Here is a 19,769-nt window from a genome sequence, read left to right on the forward strand (position 1 = left end):
TTAGGTTGTGGGTTTGTGTGTGTGTTGTTGTTTTTTCCAACCCCAACTCAATTGAGCAGCACGTGAGCCTAGAAGAGTGCTTAGAGGCCACTCTTCTTGTTGCCCGCCCCGGACCGCCTCAAATTGGTGCCCCCACGGAGGCATTAGAAAAAATATAAACCCTTTAGGGACCCTTTGGGATTAAGGTTAATTAGAGGCCAACCAATAGGAAGAGGGTGGTGGACACACTCTATACCCTCAAAAAAGTAGGGGGACAAGGTAGCCTTACACCTCTTAATGGCCTCTTACCTAGTGAGAAGGTAAGGGAGGTGGCTAGGGGAAAGGGGGGGGGGGGGGGGACCATTTTGACCTTTTTCCCCCCACTTTTTGGCCCGGATTTAAAAATACACTAAAAATTTCAAATTTCAAGTTTTCCCTCCTTAAAAGGTCCCCTAACCTATTTCATGGTCAAAAAAGTACTTTTGACCTCCAAAAGTCAAAAACGTGCATTAAAAATTTCCAAAAATTATTTTTTTTCAAAAAAATTTTAAAACATCATTTTCCACCTTCCAAAGTCCTTCCAAACCTACTCTATAGCTAAAAAGTGATTTTCTCTCTCTACAAACCCTTTTCCAAGCTCTCCATGGCTGCAACAACCACATGCACCCCTATAGTCCAACATTATCTCTCTACTAGCTTTCTCCCATCTCCATTGTAGCACCAAGCAAGCTTCTCCCCCATCTCTTTCCCTTGCCCACCACATAGTTCCACACCAAGATAGCTCCTCTCTCTTCTCTAACCTACATTACAGCATGAAAACAAGATTCTACTCCTTCTACTTTCATTCACTCGCACTACATGGAAACCTCTACTCCCGAAGGTGGAAAAAGCATCAACTCACATGACTTGCATACCACAAGAACAGGAGGTGCGAATAGTGCATAGGCATTGCAAGGATTCATCTCCAACATAAAGATAGAATGGTAAAAAAACTACCCTTGTAGCTTACATTCAGAGCTTAAGATCATCTCCATCTTTAAGTTTATCATGCTGGAGGGAATTAACCTCTTTATGGCTTTCAATGTTTAGGCTTCACACCTCATAACATTGGGTGGTGCTATTTTGTTGATGGCTTTGGTGTCCCATCTTTAGTTTTGTAGCATGTGATTGAGTCTCACAATGTAAGTAAGTTGTATTATCTATTGAGTCTCACAATGTAAGTAAGTTGTGTTATCTATGGAGAGTCATCAAAGATTTTTCTTATAATTTATTCTTTGTATAGTTGTCATTAGATTATTAGAATGATATCATTTTGTACTTTATAACTTTGTGCTCACATAATCTGTTGTTTACTTACAGAGTCAACTTGTTTTGAGAGGACATGAGCAAGCAACCATGTGCAGAGATGGAAATCACCCTATTTTTGTTCCGTGAGGAACCTTTCACTACCGTGTTAAAAGATTTTGATAAGAATAGTAGGATTTTTGTAGAATCTTGAACCAATAGGTACTCTCTAGGAGCTCTTAGAAAAGCCATCCCTATAGTACTACTATCTTCCCTAGTGTCATGGACACACAAATACTCGTGTATATGAATCTCTAGATGAGAAAGACAAATACTTGTAAGAGAAGCCTAACAACAACAACATTGTCTCCATTTGTAATTATTTTTATGAGGCTGGATTCCTCTATAAATGCAATATAAATATTTATTTTTGTTAAATGGTGTCGCACTGAGTGAGAGTATCATACAGATTTGAGAAATATTGTTGATTTTTATGGATATTCTTATTTGCCTGTAATATGTTTGAAGTTTCAAGTCTTAATCATTCCACCATGAAGAAATTCATGCAATATTTTGATTTCAATTTAATCACTAATGGTTATTCTTATTAAGTGGATCATAACCTTTGTCAAGATGTCCTCATTTGGGGATGTTGAATATATATCAATAGCAAAATTTCAAAAGTTGATAAAGCTAAATTTTGCTTTCCAAAATGTTATTGTTTCCATACTATGCCTATGCCAAGCTTGACTTAGAGAAATGACAACTTGAGATGGAGGTGTAGATATATAGGGGTGACTTATTATTGATTCTTGTTTCATCATATATATATTATAAAGCCTTTGAGTTTCCACCTTTTTGAGTAGTGTTGAAAATTTTTTGGTATCAAACCTTCTTAAATATCCCTATTCATTCGCTATTGGTAGCTATTTATTTGGTATTGCTAAAGATCATACCAATAGCTATCACCTTGTGAACTTAATTGTTGAATTGCGGATTTGATTTTTACTATGTAGCTCATTTGGATAGAGAAAGTGTAAACATAACTTATAGATACATGCATTGTTAACATAGAAGATATGTATCACTCGAACTTATATAACTGCTAATCAAGAAACTTTTGGTTGGATACTATAACAATAGGGGTCACATGTGGTTTCAAATACCAAAGAAATGGCTTAACCAAAACATTCCCAAGAACACGAGGTGAACACAAGGAAGTAAAAATTCACTCCTTGGTTGGTTGATTTCTAGTGCTAAATGTTCTGAGTGCACAAAATTTGTGAGGCCTTTGACTTTGGGAGTTCACTAAAGTATATGTAACATAGAACATGTGTTCAACAGAAGGGAGTTTATATTGTTGTAAAGTTACAGAAACATGTGTAGGTAAGGCCTATAAGGGCTACTTTCGATCCATTGTGGTGAACGCACATGATATAGGAAAATTTTACATAGTGAATACTCCGGACATCAAACACTACACCTCTATCTCATGGCCATACATTAAAACAAAGCCCCTATTTGTCATTTTGAAGCCCCAGGGACCCTCAACAAGACGGACCACAACGGCGCACAGAATGGCCATCCAGGGACAAATAGGGGCCAAGATATTTCCAAGAACAGGGGATGGACACAAGGAAGTAAAAAATGGTTGATAAGCATGATACAAGGTTTAGGTATCTGCCATTTATGGGGGGGGGGGGGCTTGCTATGAACACATTAAACTGCCCAGTTCTATCTCATGGCCATGCATTAAAAAAGGCATGTACTTGTCATTTTAGGGCCCCAGGGACCCTCAACAAGAGGGGCCACAAGGGCGCGCAAACTGGCCAAACTGGCTCATGTTGAGGGTCCCTGTGGCCCTAAAATGACAAGTACAAGATTTTTGTTAATGCATGGCATGATACAATGTTTAGCTATTTGCCATTGGGGGGGGGGGGGGGGGGGAGTTTGCTATGAATACATTAAATTTCCCAATTCTATCTCATGGCTATGCATTTTAAAAAGCCTGTACTTGTCATTTTAGGGCCCCAGGGACCCTCAACATGAGGGGCCACAAGGACGCGCAAATTGGCTATCCAATTTTTTTTTGGATGGCCAATTTGCACGTCCTTGTGGCCCCTCATGTTGAGGGTCCCTGGGGCCCTAAAATGACAAGTATAAGATTTTTTTATATGCATGGCCATAATTCAAGTGGTCAGTTTTTTTTTGTTTTTTTTAAGTATTGAACTTTTAGGCTGTTTTCAAGAGCTTCTAGTGTTCAATTGGCTCCGAATCTGTCTGGGCTTGTCTCACATAAATTTGTTCATCTCGTCACGCTCTTCGACCATCGTGTGATGCAAAAAAAACATATCCTACTCGGATTCTCCAAAAATCAACGTGCAAGTTGGCAATTTCTTAAAAAATGATGTAAAACAGACATTTCTTACTTTTTCCTTGATCTACGGGCTTGAACGAGCATTAAAACCATGGAATCTGAAAATACTCAGAGAACCAATGTTTTTTATTGTGTTAAGGACTGCATTTCCTACATACAAAACTTTCTCAAAATCTCACCCTAACACCTTCAAAAGTGGCTTCCAAGGAGTGCCCTCGATCAAAAATTGAAACTGAAGGAAAACAATCAGAATGAACTCCTAGACTGTGTACAAACTTTAAAATAACCAAAATTTCTTTTTTTTAAAAGTTATTGCTAAAAATTTGAAAATAGACCACCCTTGGACTTCCCACAATGATAGAAATCAAAGGGTTCAAGGAGAGGTCTTGTGTCACAAGTGCAAGGTAGGAATCTAATCGAGGTTTATTCCGTCAAGATCTCTTATACTTTATTATGTCTTCTCATGTACAATCTTACCAAACAAAAACAAACTTACACTTTAAATGACTACAAATTTTATTTAACTTATCAAACAATCTAAAATATGGTAGACCTAGAGTGCTCTTACACATCAACAAACAAAAAAGTCCAAATTTCTTTTCATTAACTTTGTTAAACATACATCTGTGAACAACTTCCAAGGAGTAGTGTGGTCATAGTTCTTACATCCATTCCATGACATGGTATGCTCCTGGGGTGACCTATCACATAAAAATATCTTTGGTAGGAGTGCACTGCTGATGAAAATTTTTTGCATTGTCCTACTAGGGATCTCTCCATGTTAGCATAATGATTTTTGGTGTAGTGGGAGCCACATTGCCGCTAAGGAGAGCTTTGTGCCACCGTAAAAGCTTCATGTTATGCCAGTTCCTTGAGCCATTCTTGCAAACAACGCCACTCAACTAGCATAGAAAGAGGTCACCTTGTTACAAAAACATGTATGAATTCAACATTTGCAAGCTATATAATGAAGACACTTGTTAAGTATATGTTGTACAAATTTGCAAGTATTTCTATCTAACTGGGAATAAACAATCCTAAAATATACATTAGGATGAGATTACCACCCCTAATAAGCATGGATTTGAAGCACCTACCTGCAAGATGTAACAAAGAAGACTGTTTTAGAGGAAAAGTGGTGACACTTGGCCTCTCTAACCTGCAGCCTTTCACTATTTGTGCATAAAAGCAACCTTTGTGCCAAGCACTACAAAACAAGTAGAGGCAACACCTTAGATTTCAAAGTTTATGATAAGAAGAACACAATCAAAAGTAAGAAGTATATTGTTACCTTGCATAAAGGGGTGTTTTATTCAAATATGTGATGGTATTGGCAAGATATTGAAGAACCATCAAGATTCATCTCACCGATGGTACGACGTTCCTGGGATGACCTCTGCTCACCCTCACATGCGACCTTCTGTGCAAACGTTGCGAACAAGAAAATATGTATGCATACGCTTTGTGATGTCCTTGAGCACCATGGTAGCTGTTGCATGAGGAAGCGAAGGATGAAAAGAGAAAGGGGGGAGGGAGGGAGAGAGAGGAACATGGGAGGAGACAAGGGGGTAGTGGGGGAGAGAGAGAGAGAGAGAGAGAGAGAGAGAGTGGAGAAGGAGGAGAGAAGGGGGCAAGGAGGGAGAGGGAGGAACGTGGGAGAGAAGGGGACAGTGGGGGAGAGGGAGAGAGAGGGGAGGAGGAGGAGAGAAGGGGGCAGGGAGGGAGAGGAGAGGGAGAAAGGAGAGAGGAGGAAGAGAGAAGAAAGGTTTTTTTTTTGAAGTTTTTTTTTTGAAAAAATTGGACTTTTAGTGCTTGTAAGTTTAAAAAAAGGTCAAAAAATACTTTTTTGATATGGATATATGTTGGGGGGGAGTTTTAAGTCAAAAATAAGTAAAAATAACTTTTTTTTAAAAAAAGTCAAATTTTGGCTCTTAGTGATCCACGTTTTTTATGATGTGGCCACACCTTTTTACTCCCTTCACTTTCAAAAAGCTAGAGAGAGAAGGTGACCTCCTAGGTCCACATCCTACATGTGTGTAAAAAAAAGGTTAGAAAAGCCTACTCAAAACTAGCTTCTTGAATGCCCTTGTCCCCTTAACCCTACACACCATTAGCCTTAATCCCTAAAAATTAGGATTCCTTACAAGGCCCATGCAAGGTTTATATTTCTCCTAATGGAACGGCTTGTGTATTTTTATGTAAGATCAACCTTTTAGCATAGTCAAGAAGTTTGCATGAATCACGAGAATTTGTATGATCCCTTCATTCCCATTGCAAGGCAAAAGGTACACATAATTGTTAGTACTAAGTTGAAATTTCAACGTGTAATTCGTAGAATTTTAGGTCCTCTTAGGTTGGCAGAGATAAACGTATCAGTAAATCTTTTTATTTTGCCTCTCATTAGGTACGACCTTAGTTTGGACGTTAACATTTTTGTTTTGTTTTAACAATTAATTCATGCATAGACCATGGATAATGGCCTAGGAATAGAGGTTTTTCCCTTTCATTTCACTCCACACATTAGAGTAAACATTGCAATTAGTAGAAAAATCCATTTTCAACAACGTATGGTGTTCATGTTTGGTGCCCAAAGAGTAGGAGAAATTCTCGTGTCACCAAACCCTGTCATTCTATCTCTTATTGATTATCATAGGTCATTTGATGTGAATATTTTTATTTTGTTGTAGAATAGGTTGCAATTTAGAAATATTATTGTGTAAATCTTTTAAAGAAAGAAAAAACAAAAACGCGTCACTTTGAAATCAGTTCAATGGAGAGCCAACGCCAAATGTTTGGATATCCTCTTTTCTTTGGAGAGCCTAGAGAGGATGTAGAATTATTTTTAGCGAATTCCAAGATGTCTTGCCGTATCAAGAGGATAGTAACTGATCAAGAACCTGTAGAAATGTTTGAGGTGGTCCTTAGGAAAGATGCTAGCACTTGGTTTGACTCTTTGCCTAAGGAAGTTAAGGGGAATTACATAGAAGTTTTGAATCGTTTCAAGAAATACTTCTTTGATCCCCAAAACACTCAAAAACTATGGCAAGACATTGTTTCTCATAAGCAAAAAGACTTAGATGACTACTACTTGTACAAGCAAGAGTTTCTATGTCTTTGGGCTCTATGGATACGAGATGTTGCTAACCCTGGTGATGGTGCAGAATTTCTAAAGAAGGAGAGGTTCATATCCGGACTCTTTCCTGACCTTAAGGTAAAAGTTGAGGCCGGTGCACCTACTACCTTTGATGCAGCTGAAACTAGGGCTGCTAAGAAATATAGGAAACTCAAGTGCTTAAGGGGGGAGGTTCCAATAGAAGGTCTTAGACCCAAAGGTAAGTCACAAGCATCAACATCTAGGGAGCTTCCTGAGGTAATGGCGGAAGTGATTGCAAAGTTAAACGAATCTTTAAGCAGCTTGTCAATTCACCTTGCACAAGCTGTAGGTCTAAAGGGACAAGCAAAGAAGTCTGAAGAGCAAGATTCACGACCTAGGAGAGTCTTGCAATGTTGGAATTGCGGTGAGTCTGGACATGGGATTTATAATTATCCTTGGCCCCGTGGGGAGCCAGGGAGACCTAACTTGAATTACCCAGTGATGAATGCAGGTGAAGGAACTGGTCAACAACCAAGGCTTCTACAAAGACCAAATGGACCAAGACCACCTCCACAAGGGGTAGAAGGAGTTCCACTTTTGCCAGATCCAAATGTGCATGTGGTAGAGGTGACAAATTCAAATGAGGTTGACATGGAAGCAAATGGCATTAAGCGTGGCCGAGGGAAGGGTAAAGAGAAAGAAGGTGTCACATCACAGAGTGACCATGGACAAGGCAAGAAGGCAAAGGAGACCAAGGAAGCTAAGAGGACTCACGTCGTATCAATCTCCAAGACTTACCTCTTGGACATGGTATGGCTCCATACAACTTGTTGGAAGACATGAGAGGTAAGGATCCTCATATCTCATGGCCTCAGTTTCTTGCATTATGCCCACAAGTTAGGAGGGATTTAACAAAGGCAGTTAGCACTAGGAGAAAGGTAAAAGAGAGTGTGCCTGTTGTAAAAATTTCACATGCTGAAATGAATGAGGATATTACACATGTCCTAGATTGCTACATCAAAGGAAGATTGGTTAGGAAAGGTCTAGTGGATGGGGGTGCACAAATTTGCATCATGATAGAGGGACTCATGCAAAAACTAGGCATGCACATCCATGAGACACCTGAAATTAAAGTCAAGATGGCAAACGATAGCAAGGCTAGGTGCGTAGGCATTTGTAAAAATGTTTTTGTGGAGACCTTTGGCATTAAGAAGGCAGTGGATTTCTATGTCATGTCTACCAAAGGAAATGGTTACCCATTTATCCTAGGGAGACCATGGCTAATGAAAATGCGAGCTTTGCAGGATTGGGAGAGTGGAAAGCTAGTTTGCAAGAATGACAATCATAAGAAGGTTGTCTTTGACATGAAGGAGCAACGCCAAGAGGAGCTCCATGAAGAATCATCTCAAAGTGAGACGGAGGAAGGCTGGACCGATAGCACTTTAGAAGGAGAAAGTAGCGGCAACATTACTGAAGAGGATTCTTCAATCGAAGTCATGGGGGTAAGGTTTAAGCCAAACAACCAGGAGACCTCTTGCCCAGGTTTGGAAGAGGTAGGTTCCCAAGAAAACCAAAAAGTCGAAGATGAAAGAATGCTAGAAGGTATGTTATCTACAACACTTACAAAGGATGAAAGAGAGGAGCTCAAAGGTGTGTTAAGGAAATTTCCTAGGCTTTTTGCTAAAGACTACACCGATGTGCGTGGAGTAGATGTTGTTCAACACAAAATTGAGTTGAAGCCAGAGGCCACACCTAAGGCTCAGAAGCTACGAAGGCTAGGAGTCATCAAGGAGTAGGCTTTACTCAAGGAGGTAAGAAAGCTTCTAGCAGCAGGTTTCATTTATCCAGTGGAGAATTCAGAGTGGGTCTCTCCCGTTGTTGTCACTCCCAAGAAGAACGGCAAGTGGAGGGTGTGTGTGGATTACCGTCCACTCCATGAGGCAACAAAAAGAGATCACTTTCCCCTCCCATTTCAAGATGAGATACTAAATGAGGTAGCTGGTCATGAAAATTACACTGTGTGTGATGGCTACTCGGGTTACTTTCAAATAGGTATCACATTGGAAGATCAGTTGAAAACAACCTTCATCACTCCTTGGGGTTGTTATGCTTTTAGAGCCATGCCATTTGGTCTGACAAATGCTCCTGCAACTTTCCAACGCTTCATGAACATGGTGTTTCAAGCATTCTTTGGAAAGTCCATTAGGGTTTTTATTGATGATTTTTGTATTTATAGCTCAAAATCTTTGCATCCACAAAGGGTAGAAGAAGGTTTAAAGAAGCTCTATGACATGGGAGGTCAACTCAACCCCGACAAGTGTCACGTAGGTGAGGATGAAGTGATCTTGCTTGGTCACAAGGTTTCCTATAAAGGCATTGAGGTGGATTCTTCAAAGGCAAAGGCTCTTATTGAGCTCCCATCACCCAAGAATCTCAAAGAGGTCATCTCATTCATTCAAAATGTGAAGTATATGTTACGCTTTATTCACTTAGCTTTTTGACCCTTGTTCTTTCGCCCCTTGTTATTCATTAGGTAAGTTCTTTGATGGAGCTTTTCGACGAGTCACAGGAAAAGCAGGGGGAGGGCTAGTATTGTTCAACCCAAGTGGAGAGGTGGTCATGAAAGAGAAGGTCAATCTACCAGGTTCAACTAGCAACAATGAAGCAGAATACGACACACTACTTCATGGTTTAAAGTTATGCATTGGCCAAGGTATACAACGTCTCATGGTAAACGGGGATGCACTTCTCATTGTTAAACAGATTTTAGGCATTTGGGCATGCAAGAATGAAAGCTTAAGGACAAAAGTTCATGCCATTCGTAGATTGTTTAATCAATTTGAAGAAGTGCAACTATATCATATTCCTAGGAAACAGAATGAAGATGCCGATTCACTTGCACAGCAAGTAGTTACATGTGTTGAGAAAGAAGTGCAGGTCATCATGGTGGCAGTAGCTGTTAAGCAACCGAGATACCAGGGACTGGAGTCATTGACTCCCATTATTAGCTACATTTTGGAGGGTGAGTTTCCACAAGACTTCACGAAGGCTCAGAAGAGGAGACTCATGAAGAAGGCAAGCGCGTATCTCTTCCTAGAAGGATCCCTCTATCAAAGAGGGAAGGATCAAGTGTGCATAAGAGTACCAACTATCAAGGAAATTCCAGCCATTTTAAAAGGTTTGCATGAAGAGGCATGTGGTGGTCATTTTGCCCAAGAGTTAACTGTGAAGGAGATTTTGCTTGCCGAGTATGTTTGGCCAAGTCTCCATGTGGATGTCCAACATTGGTGTAAAAGTTGTCACAATTGTCAGGTAAATGGGAATAGAAGATTGGTTTATGGTCCAAGGAAAATCGTGCTTGCAAATGGACCCTTTGAAAAGTGGGGCATTGATGCTATGGGTCCTCTGCCTAGGACAAAAAATGGTAAACTCTACATTCTAGTGGCTATAGACTATATGACTAGATGGGTGGAAGCACAAAGTGTGGCAAAGGTAAATGAGAGGATAGTGAGAAAATTTGTCTACACTCACATTTGTTGTAGATTTGGCACACCTTTGGAGATTGTTTCTGATAATGGTCCAGGGTTTAGAAAGGGCTTGCTCACAGAAGTCTGTGAAGAACTTCACATTCTACATCATCACAGTACACCCTACCATCCCCAGTCAAATGGTCTGGTAGAAAAAGCTAATGGTGTCATTGCAGGCATCATTAGAAAGATGGTGAAAAACAAGACAAAGTTGTGGGATGACTTCTTGGATGGTGCCTTGTGGGCGTATCGAACCACATATAGGGAAGCCACGGAGTTCACACCATTTCACTTGGTCTATGGTCAAGAGGCTTTACAGCCAATTGAGCTAAACATTCCAACAATGCGACTTTACGGAAAAGCAGCACAAGATGATCAAGAAGCATGGATGGATCGACTTCTTATCTTACCTGAGCTTGAGTGGAAAAGAGAAGCAGCATATGAGTGCTACAAGAGGAAAGCTACGGAGGCGAAGGAGAAGCTTGACAAGAAACTAAAGGACAAAGGCATCAATGAACGAGATCTTGTGCTAAGGTATGACAATCGACTCGATAATCGTTTTGATGACAAATTTGAAATTAGATGGCAAGGGCCATACATAGTCAAGAAGACTTTCAATTCAAGTTACTATGAGCTTATGGACTTGAATGGTAAAGAGCACTCCAGGAAGGTAAACGGGTATCGCTTGAAGCCCTATTTGAGTCGCCTTCTACCAAAGGATCTACCAAATATCTGTCAAAAGGCCACTGTCTCATGTAAGTATTGTTACATGAAGCATGAGTGTAACTCCAGCCAAAATTCTGAGGGGCCAACAATGAAGATCTCGTCAAGAACTCTGAAGCACTCTCTTTGGAAAAGATGCTCTATGATGGTACATGAATATACCATCATCTTGGGGGAGGGCCAATGATAGCCGTTTTTTGGCTCTCCGTAATCGCCATAGTGAGTTAACCCACCCTACCAAAATCATCCAAACACTGTGGCTATCCCTACCATTTCACTGTATATAGGCGTGTGTGAGTTAGGGGACTTTCCCCATATTTTTTTTTAAAACCCTCAATTAGCTAGTCACGGGGCTAGTTGAGCCAAAAAATTAAAAGAAAAGGTATATTATGGCCTCTTTGTGTGTAAATATTTCATTGTATATAGGGCCTAAATATAAGGATTTTTCATAATTGTTTTGGTATTTATTTAAATATTTGTACTTAGGTGTGTGTTATTTATGCTATGTACATTGACTCACCATTACCACCATTTTTCTTACCATTTTGCATACTCTTTATTCCATAAATATTAATTTCATGAAAGCTTCTCTATTTTTGGTGTAACTCCATCCCAACAAAAATCCCAAAAAATTAGTTTTATTTATGCGTATATTTTTTCACTATTGTGATTTTTTTCCTTCCTACATCTATTCTCTATTACTCTCATAAATTAGAACACCAAAAATATTCATCTTTTTATGGTAGACTTATAATGAGAGAGATTTATTTTGACCCCTTTATATTTTTTCCACCTATATTATTTATATTTGACATGTACATATATTTTTAGACCCCTCAATATTTGATTTCCTTAGTTGTACTATTCATTTATATCATGATCTCAACAATATCTTCAATTATAGACCTACCAAATAAGGTCAAGGGTATGTGGCATGCATGCATACACTATGGAGGGCTCACTCTTGGAGGCATTCAAAAGAATCATCCAAAGAAGGTCCCCACAAGGACTTTGTGCAGTGGAAAAAGAGAGTCGATTTTGCTGAATTTTTAAAGTCACTTTCTCTCCGAATTTGAAAAGGTGATACAAACAAACGTTGTAGCTCGTGCGCTGAAATTTTACCTCAAATTTTTTGATATTTTTTTGAGCTACAAGCTGTGAGCTATGATTTTACTTGTGGACCCCAGTTTGCCCATGCTATGCAGCCACACTCCCTCTTCCACTTTATCATTTTCCTCTTTCACACACACTTCTCCACTCATCATCCCCACCTCTCTCACCACCCCTCTCTGCACCCTACTCACCTTCTTCTCAACCTTGAAGAATAAGAGAAACCATGGTGAACTCATGTCTCCTACACACACTTCCATTCCAAAATTGACCACCTAGTCTCATTTTTCCTCTCCATATTATCCATATCTATCAAAAAAACCACAAAATTCAGCCTCTTCTCTTAAAAGACAGCATCATGGTGATTGATTACTCATGTTCACTTACCTTGGCTCCCAAGGAAGGTCAAGAGTGGAGAAAAAACGTGCCGTCAAAGCTAGTGGACCGTCAATAAGCGTCAAAATTGACCCTACTCAAGACACTTGGAGCATCAACATTGTAAGAAATCCATATTTTCTTACCTATTAAGAGTTTTTTCTTCCTTATTTGTATCCTACTTGGATACTCCCATTGTAAATATCCAATTCCATTTGTAAATCAATAAAAATACTAACTCTACTAATTTACTAACACTAACCTACTATGAAAAGTCCTATCACCTCCACTTCTCTCCTCTCTCTCTTCTTCATCTATCCACACCAACTTCTGATTCCAAGCAAAAGAAATTAGATAAGTGCTGAAAATCTAACCCAACCATGGTTAGAGGAGTAACCCTAGCCCTCAAAATTGCTATAAAAGGAGGGTGTAGCTAGCACAAAAGGGGGGAGCCATAAGCAAGAGCACTATGCTATAGCTTGAGAAGCCAAGCTCAACCTCTCTAGAAGGAGATCCTCAGTGGAAGCTCATTGTCTTATACATATGCATGTGTTGTATTAGGGGTGATTAGCAAGGGAACTCTATGCCATTGTAAGAGAGAGCGATCATTCAATTGAGAGTAGGAAATCTATCATTTCTCCTACTAGTGTAAGCCCAACATTTGCTCAATCAAGTAGGGTGGATTTGGACTAAGCTTGGATATTTTGTCTCTCTTCCAATGTGAAGTACTCGACAACAATGATGTGTAAGTGTCGTGGTGTTTTTTTTAAGTTCTTGATAGCTTGTCTCTGGGTGTTGTCATCAATTTAGCCATAAATCCCACATACTGTAAGAGGGCGACAGGGTGGAGAGGACTCCCCTGGCCTTAAGACAGTGATTTGGGTGGCTTTTCTTGTGATGTGTTGTGGTGTAATTTACTCAAGCTATGTTGAACAAATACTAATCTCACTTTGATTGGTCTTGACAGATTTGTAAGAAGGTATTAATGCAACAAGCACCCCCTCCCCCTTCTCTCTCTTTCTTACATATATAATTGTGTTTGCTTGATCACTGGCGATACATTTCAAAGCAGCCCGAGTATTATCTCTCTCTCTCTCTCTCTCTCTCTCTCTCTCTCTCTCTCTTTACGCGTCCTAGTTTGCATCCAAAACTAGGTGGTGCCCCAAATTTGTGTAGGGTTAGGTTGCGGGTTTGTGTGTGTGTTTGTTGTTTTTTTCCAACCCTAACCCAATTGAGCAGCACGGGAGCCTAGAAGAGTGCTTAGAGGCCCTTCACCAATTCCCTTCACCAAAGTGTCAGGTTACCTCCGACATAGAAAGGTTGAGTTGTAACTTAAAAAATCTTTGATTTTTAATGAAAATATTATTTTTAATGTTTATACATTAAAAATGAAATATTATAGAGATTTGAATCATCTATAATTCTTAACAATAGAAGTTATTCTTTAACTCTATTGCTAAGTTTAAATAGATTACTCTAAGCAGTAGAGACTATACTTTTAACTCTACTTATTTAAGAATAGATAAATAAATCATTGTACGCATTAGAGGCTACTTTTCTAGCTATAGTGCAAATGTATAATTCTAAACATTAGAAGTTATAATCTTAGCTCTATTTGTTACAACCACAATAGGAAACAACCAATCACTACTGGCTACTTCAGTAATGAACCCAGATTTTAAAAGGTTGTCAATCTCTTCTTTGACCTTCTTAGCATAATTCGAATTCATTCAATAGCATTGCAGTCGTAATGGCCTGGCATTGGGTTTCAGTGGTATTCGATGTTGATAGACCTCTGGATCCACTCCTTTGAGATCAGTATGTTTCCATGCGAACACATCTTTATAGTACTGGAACATATGTCGTGCCTTCTCTTTCATCGTAGGATTCAGATGTTTATTAACCTTAATCATTCGAGGGTTTTCTTCAGACCCTAAATTCCATTCCTCTATCTCCTGATCATCTGGAAGCAACCAGTTAGGCCCTCCACCCTTTCTCTTGGTTGACTCCTCATCATAATCCTAGGACGATCCTCTGAGCTCTGAATTACCATTCTGATTTCTAGTAGCTCCTCCAGAGCATGCCGGTTCTACTGGTGTGCTGAACTCAACTAGTTCTTCTGGCCTTCGAGTTAATCGAACTGGACATTCTCCTAAATTCAGTTCAGTGAACTGTTTTGGAAATTAAAACTGCATTGAGATCTATCTCTGTTAATGGAAAAATACTCATAGCTGCCAACATTCTCTCAATTTTCTTTACCTTGTACTTCTGGCAGAGCTCTTTTGGTCTCAATTCTTTCCTCCAAATTTTGGTGTTATTCATCTGAATCTGGATTCTGCTATACCGGCCCCTTGTATTGTCAAAGTCTGATTAGCATAGTCGTGAACAGCCTATGTCGTTTGCAGCCATGGGTGTCCCAGTAGCATCCCATACGCTCCTTACACATCCAGTACTAGGAAACTGGCTTTGAATTTTGCTTTGACCACTCGTATCTGCATATTCTCTACCATTCCAGTTGCCTGCACCACTCGATGATCCACCATTTGGACTTTGAAAGGTGCTGGTTTCAGGTTAGTAATTCCCATCCTTTGCTGAAGATGTACTCCCAAAATGTTTACCCCTGCTCCTCCATCTAATATGATGCTTGAGAGTGGTTCCCACTGTTTTTGCACTTTGTAGCCCACCTAAATCACTGACACTTCATCATCTCTGACAGCTGTCAAGTCGACTGATCTGGCCTCAACCTTAGCCTTCATTTGCTTCAGGTAAAGTCCTTCTAATGTCCTCTAACTCCACAATGAGTTTCTGAATTCTATCACAAATTGTGACATGAATTTTCTCTTTCTCATGATCGGAGTTGTCGTCAAAACTTGAAGAACTGGTATCTTCACAATACCATTCCTTTGGTTCAATGTTTTCAGCTCCTTTAGCAGTTCCCAACTCTTCCCTCAACCCTTGTACTGCAGCTAGCATGGTCTCATGCATCCCAGGCTTTGACTGATTTGGTTGTGCTATCTCAGACAACTAGGTAGGTATCTTATGAATGACTCGTGCACCGGAACTCTTTGGCTACTCTGGCAGCTTCTTGGCTAAATCCTCAGTGATTTTCACCGCTAGTTCTCTTTGCTCCTGCCATTCATCAACCACCTTTTCTTTACCCTTGGCCTTCCATACCTCTCTCTGTTGAGCCCATTTGCTACTTTCAGGAGTGACTGGTTTCGCTGGAATTTTTGGAATTTCCTCAATCACCACACCTTTACTTCGTGTAACTGCTCGTACAGGAACCGGTTCTGGAACCTTTGCCTTGGTATCCGCAGCCCCAGGTGTTTCTAGACACTGAGCCGCGAAGTGCCCATACTTACCACATGTATAGCAATTCAGGCTTTGATTCTAAAAAGTACCACGACCTCGGCCTCGGCTGGTACCAGCTTGGTATCTACCTCGCTCTGCACCAGTACCACTTACACCTGGTTTCTCTTCTTGAGAAGCACTGGTAGTTTCCACTCTTACTCGTTCAGCATTGGTGAATGCCACCACTGACAAATCTTTTTCCTTCTTAAAATGATGAATCCGAATACCACATTTGTTCCATAGATGGCCATAGGAATTGCAATAAGTGCACTGTGGACATTCATTTGAAACATGGTCTTTAGATTTACACTTTGAACACCAGGTTTCCATTCTTCTTACGGGTTTTTTGGTCTGGCTAATTTCAGCAATTTTCCGGGCCATCTCTTCAATCTTCATAGACCAAGATCCTTTCTTAATATTGTCTTTGGTTCTTTCATCTGAGCTACTTTGAGAGATACTGGAGGCTCTATTGGACTCAGAATCTTCAGTAGAAGTACTGCTACTACTAGAGCTCCTCTTCTTATGACTCTTTTCCTTCTTAGCTTCTTGTTCTAGCTTCAGGGCCCGCTGCACCAAACCATTGAATTTCTTGGTTGGTGCTGGCACCTCCTGTTCCCTAAGCTTCTTACTACGAAAACCGTTCAAAAACCATGCTCGCAACCGCTTTTTGGATGGTGGTTCCTGCATTTGTCTAGTTAGTTCCTTGATTTTCTCAACATAGTGTTTGACTGACAATTTTCCATGCCTTATCTTATCCAGCTCACAGAGTATATCCTCATCCCCTCTATTGTCTGAATATTCCAGTCGGAAAGCTTTAAGCAGTTTATTATATGATCTGAGTTGACAAGCCGGGTAATGGTAGTACCATTTCCTTGCTGCCTCCTTTAATGTTTGCAGAAAGTATTCACTCCAATCATCTTCATCAATATTTTTTAACTCAGCATACTGCTCAAAGGCTTGGATATGAACATCCAGGTCATCCTTCTTTCCCCCTTTGAACATGTGAAAAGAAATTTTCAATGAAGATGTGTAATCATGTCTATCAGCCTCATTTCTTCCTCTTCTCACATCCTGACTCCTTTTGGAAGCTTTCTTATAATGATCTGTGTCTGCATCCCAATTAATTTCTGCTTCCTTCTCAGTTGTTGTTTCCTCCCTGGCTTTTCTATTGGAAGTATGATGACTTCCTTTACTTCCTTTGGCTCCTTTGTCTCCCTATGTGGTCCGAGAACTCTTGGCCTTGCGTTCCTCCCTTTCAGCCCTGCGTCTTCTGGACTGACTAAAATGCTGAGATTTATGTGCCTCATCAGCATGATTGTACTCCTCCTGAACCTCAATGTCAGTTACTTGTACATCCTTGGGATCAGAGTCTCTTTCTGACTCCTGAGGAATAGGGTCAACATGGTAGGGTGGTTTTCGGCCATGACTGGATTTGGGTGCCATTACTGCAGCTGAAACTCAAACTAGGAGAGGCGTCTGCTGGTCAATGAGCAAAGCTCTAGCCACTGTGATCTCCAAAATGGAATTGGAGCTGATCTCTTTAGATAGCTTATTCCAGTGTTAGAGTTTACAGCTACTGGTGATTCATTAGTTCAATCAGTAGAACTAGAGGAAAAGATAGAAACTGAGCTAGAATAGTTACATGAACTGGTATACATCTGCTGAGAAATAGACAAGCTGAATGACTGGAAATAGTGTTCAGATATAGTTCAAATTTAGATTCAGAAGGAATGGATACAAAGCATATATGGCTGAAGTATACTCGACTACTATATTAGGAATTACAAAGTAAGAGTACAAGTGGGGATAATGTAGCTTCGGAATAGCTTCAAGACTACAACCACACACTAAGAGTAGGAAGTCAAAAGATAAAACAGCCCAAAAGTACAACCAACCCGATTACAATGTAATAGGTCCTATTTATAGCTTCTTGGAGTTACTGTGGTAACCGTCATAGTAATTACTGACTGATCCGCTGCTCGACTTTCCAGGAGCTGGTTCCCACCTAGTGAAACTGCCTCCGCCAGTGAGATTGCCTCCGCCATCTACAACCCCTAAAACCCATATTGAATGTGAATATAGCAAAGGTCTTCTTTATAAAAACTACCAAGTGGATAGTGTTGGCTATAATGGATAAACACAAAAATTTTGGCAATATCTTGCCAGGGCTACCACCATGCCGTACTAAAAATTCATTTAAGTCAAAATTATCTTGCACAAGAAATATAGATTCAACTCTGGTTACATAATTATGTGTTAGCATGGGTTACCTCTTAGACACAAGAATTATTATTGACGTTATCGGTAGGGGCCAAATCAATGGATGATTTGTCCTCATTAAAATTGGCGGGCAAAGCCAAAAATGGAGTTGGGTCGTGGAGAATTAGTCGATCCCCCAGTACCAATGCCGATTGGACTTCTTGGAGCTCCTCCTTGAGGACCTCATGGAACTTGCTCGGCACAAGTGATGGTCATATTGGCAATTGTGACTGTCTCCAAAATTGTCTCCCTTAGTGGAAAGAGTTGCTCCTCCACAAGACCCGGTGTTGTGTCCACGGGAAATTTTGCATGCTTAGTGAATAAGCTAAAGCACTCATCCTGCAAATCTTCTTGATGTCATGCATGAGCACAAACTCTTCATTATCAATGATAAAACTAGCAAATAGAGCAATCTCCACCTTTGGGATTGCTTGGCTAGTTGCCTCTTCCACCACATCCACAACACTAGTTACCTTGGGAATGATACATAGCACTAGATCTCAATGCTTGTTGGAAACTCAATCAATACTTAGGCTTTGTGTCTATCATGCTTGCCTAGTCATGCACAAACTCTTCATTATCAATGATAAAATTAGCAAATAGAGCAATCTCCACCTTTGGGATTGCTTCTCTAGTTGCCTCTTCCACCACATCCACAACACCAGTTACCTCGGGAATGATACATAGCACTAGTGCACTCTTAATGCCTCTCAGAAACTCAATCAATACTTAGGCTTTGTGCTTATCATGCTTGCCTACTCATGCATCCAAATCATCTTTGAGAACCACTCTCACTTTTATATGGGGTAGCTCAATATCTTTGACAGGGGAGTCATCCTCAGCCACCATGAATAACAAAAGTAGCTAGACAAAACAGGAAGGCGTGGCCAATCTATCCTTGTGCATTGTGAACACTTCCGCAAGGTCAACGGTGATGTAGTGGTTTTGCCTTGGAAACAATTGAGCCTCTACGTAAATGGGCAATTTCCCTTTTGAATGAAGGTGAGTACGTTGTATGGCATCCATAAGCCAGTGTAGTTGGTGAGCAAGACCATGTGCTTTAGCAAGTAGGTGTGGATGTAGTCGTGGACAAGGCAAAAGGTGTCATCATGCAATTTGATGGTTTTATTGAGGTTGAGGATATGTGAAAAGAGCTCATTGAGCTCCCTTGCCTTGTGCTCCAGTTGGAACTCCTTAAGGAAGGCATCAAACTCTTCTCCATGGTTTGCCTGCTAGAAAATCAAAATGGTCATCCCCTCCTTCCTTCATTTAATAACCCTTAACCCCTCCCTTCCACACACAACTTGACAGCCTAAAGATGGTCCTATGGATTAACGATTTACAAATCTAAAATTAGCTTATCACAAAATGCAGCAAAATAATATACAAGAACTAACAAAAATTACAAATGTGGTTGACATATTCCACTCTGAACGCTTCCTTTTGTTTACTCATAGATAGGTAAATTTTGCCACAAAATTTATATGGAAAGTGATACAAGTAGGCCGTGATTAAGCACGAGCATTGAAAATGCTTCTCAAAAATTAGTTTACCACACAATCATTACACTGATACAAGTAACCATTTATATGAAGTCACCTTGTGCAAATTAAGAATGAAGTTTGCAATTCGAACCTCCTCAACACCATAATAAGAAAATGATCATGTAAGTTAACAAGAGTCCAATGCT

The sequence above is a fragment of the Adiantum capillus-veneris genome, chromosome 25 (assembly GCF_014529385.1).
Source record: "Adiantum capillus-veneris isolate H3 chromosome 25, ASM1452938v2, whole genome shotgun sequence".
In the NCBI taxonomy this organism is placed as follows: domain Eukaryota; kingdom Viridiplantae; phylum Streptophyta; class Polypodiopsida; order Polypodiales; family Pteridaceae; genus Adiantum; species Adiantum capillus-veneris.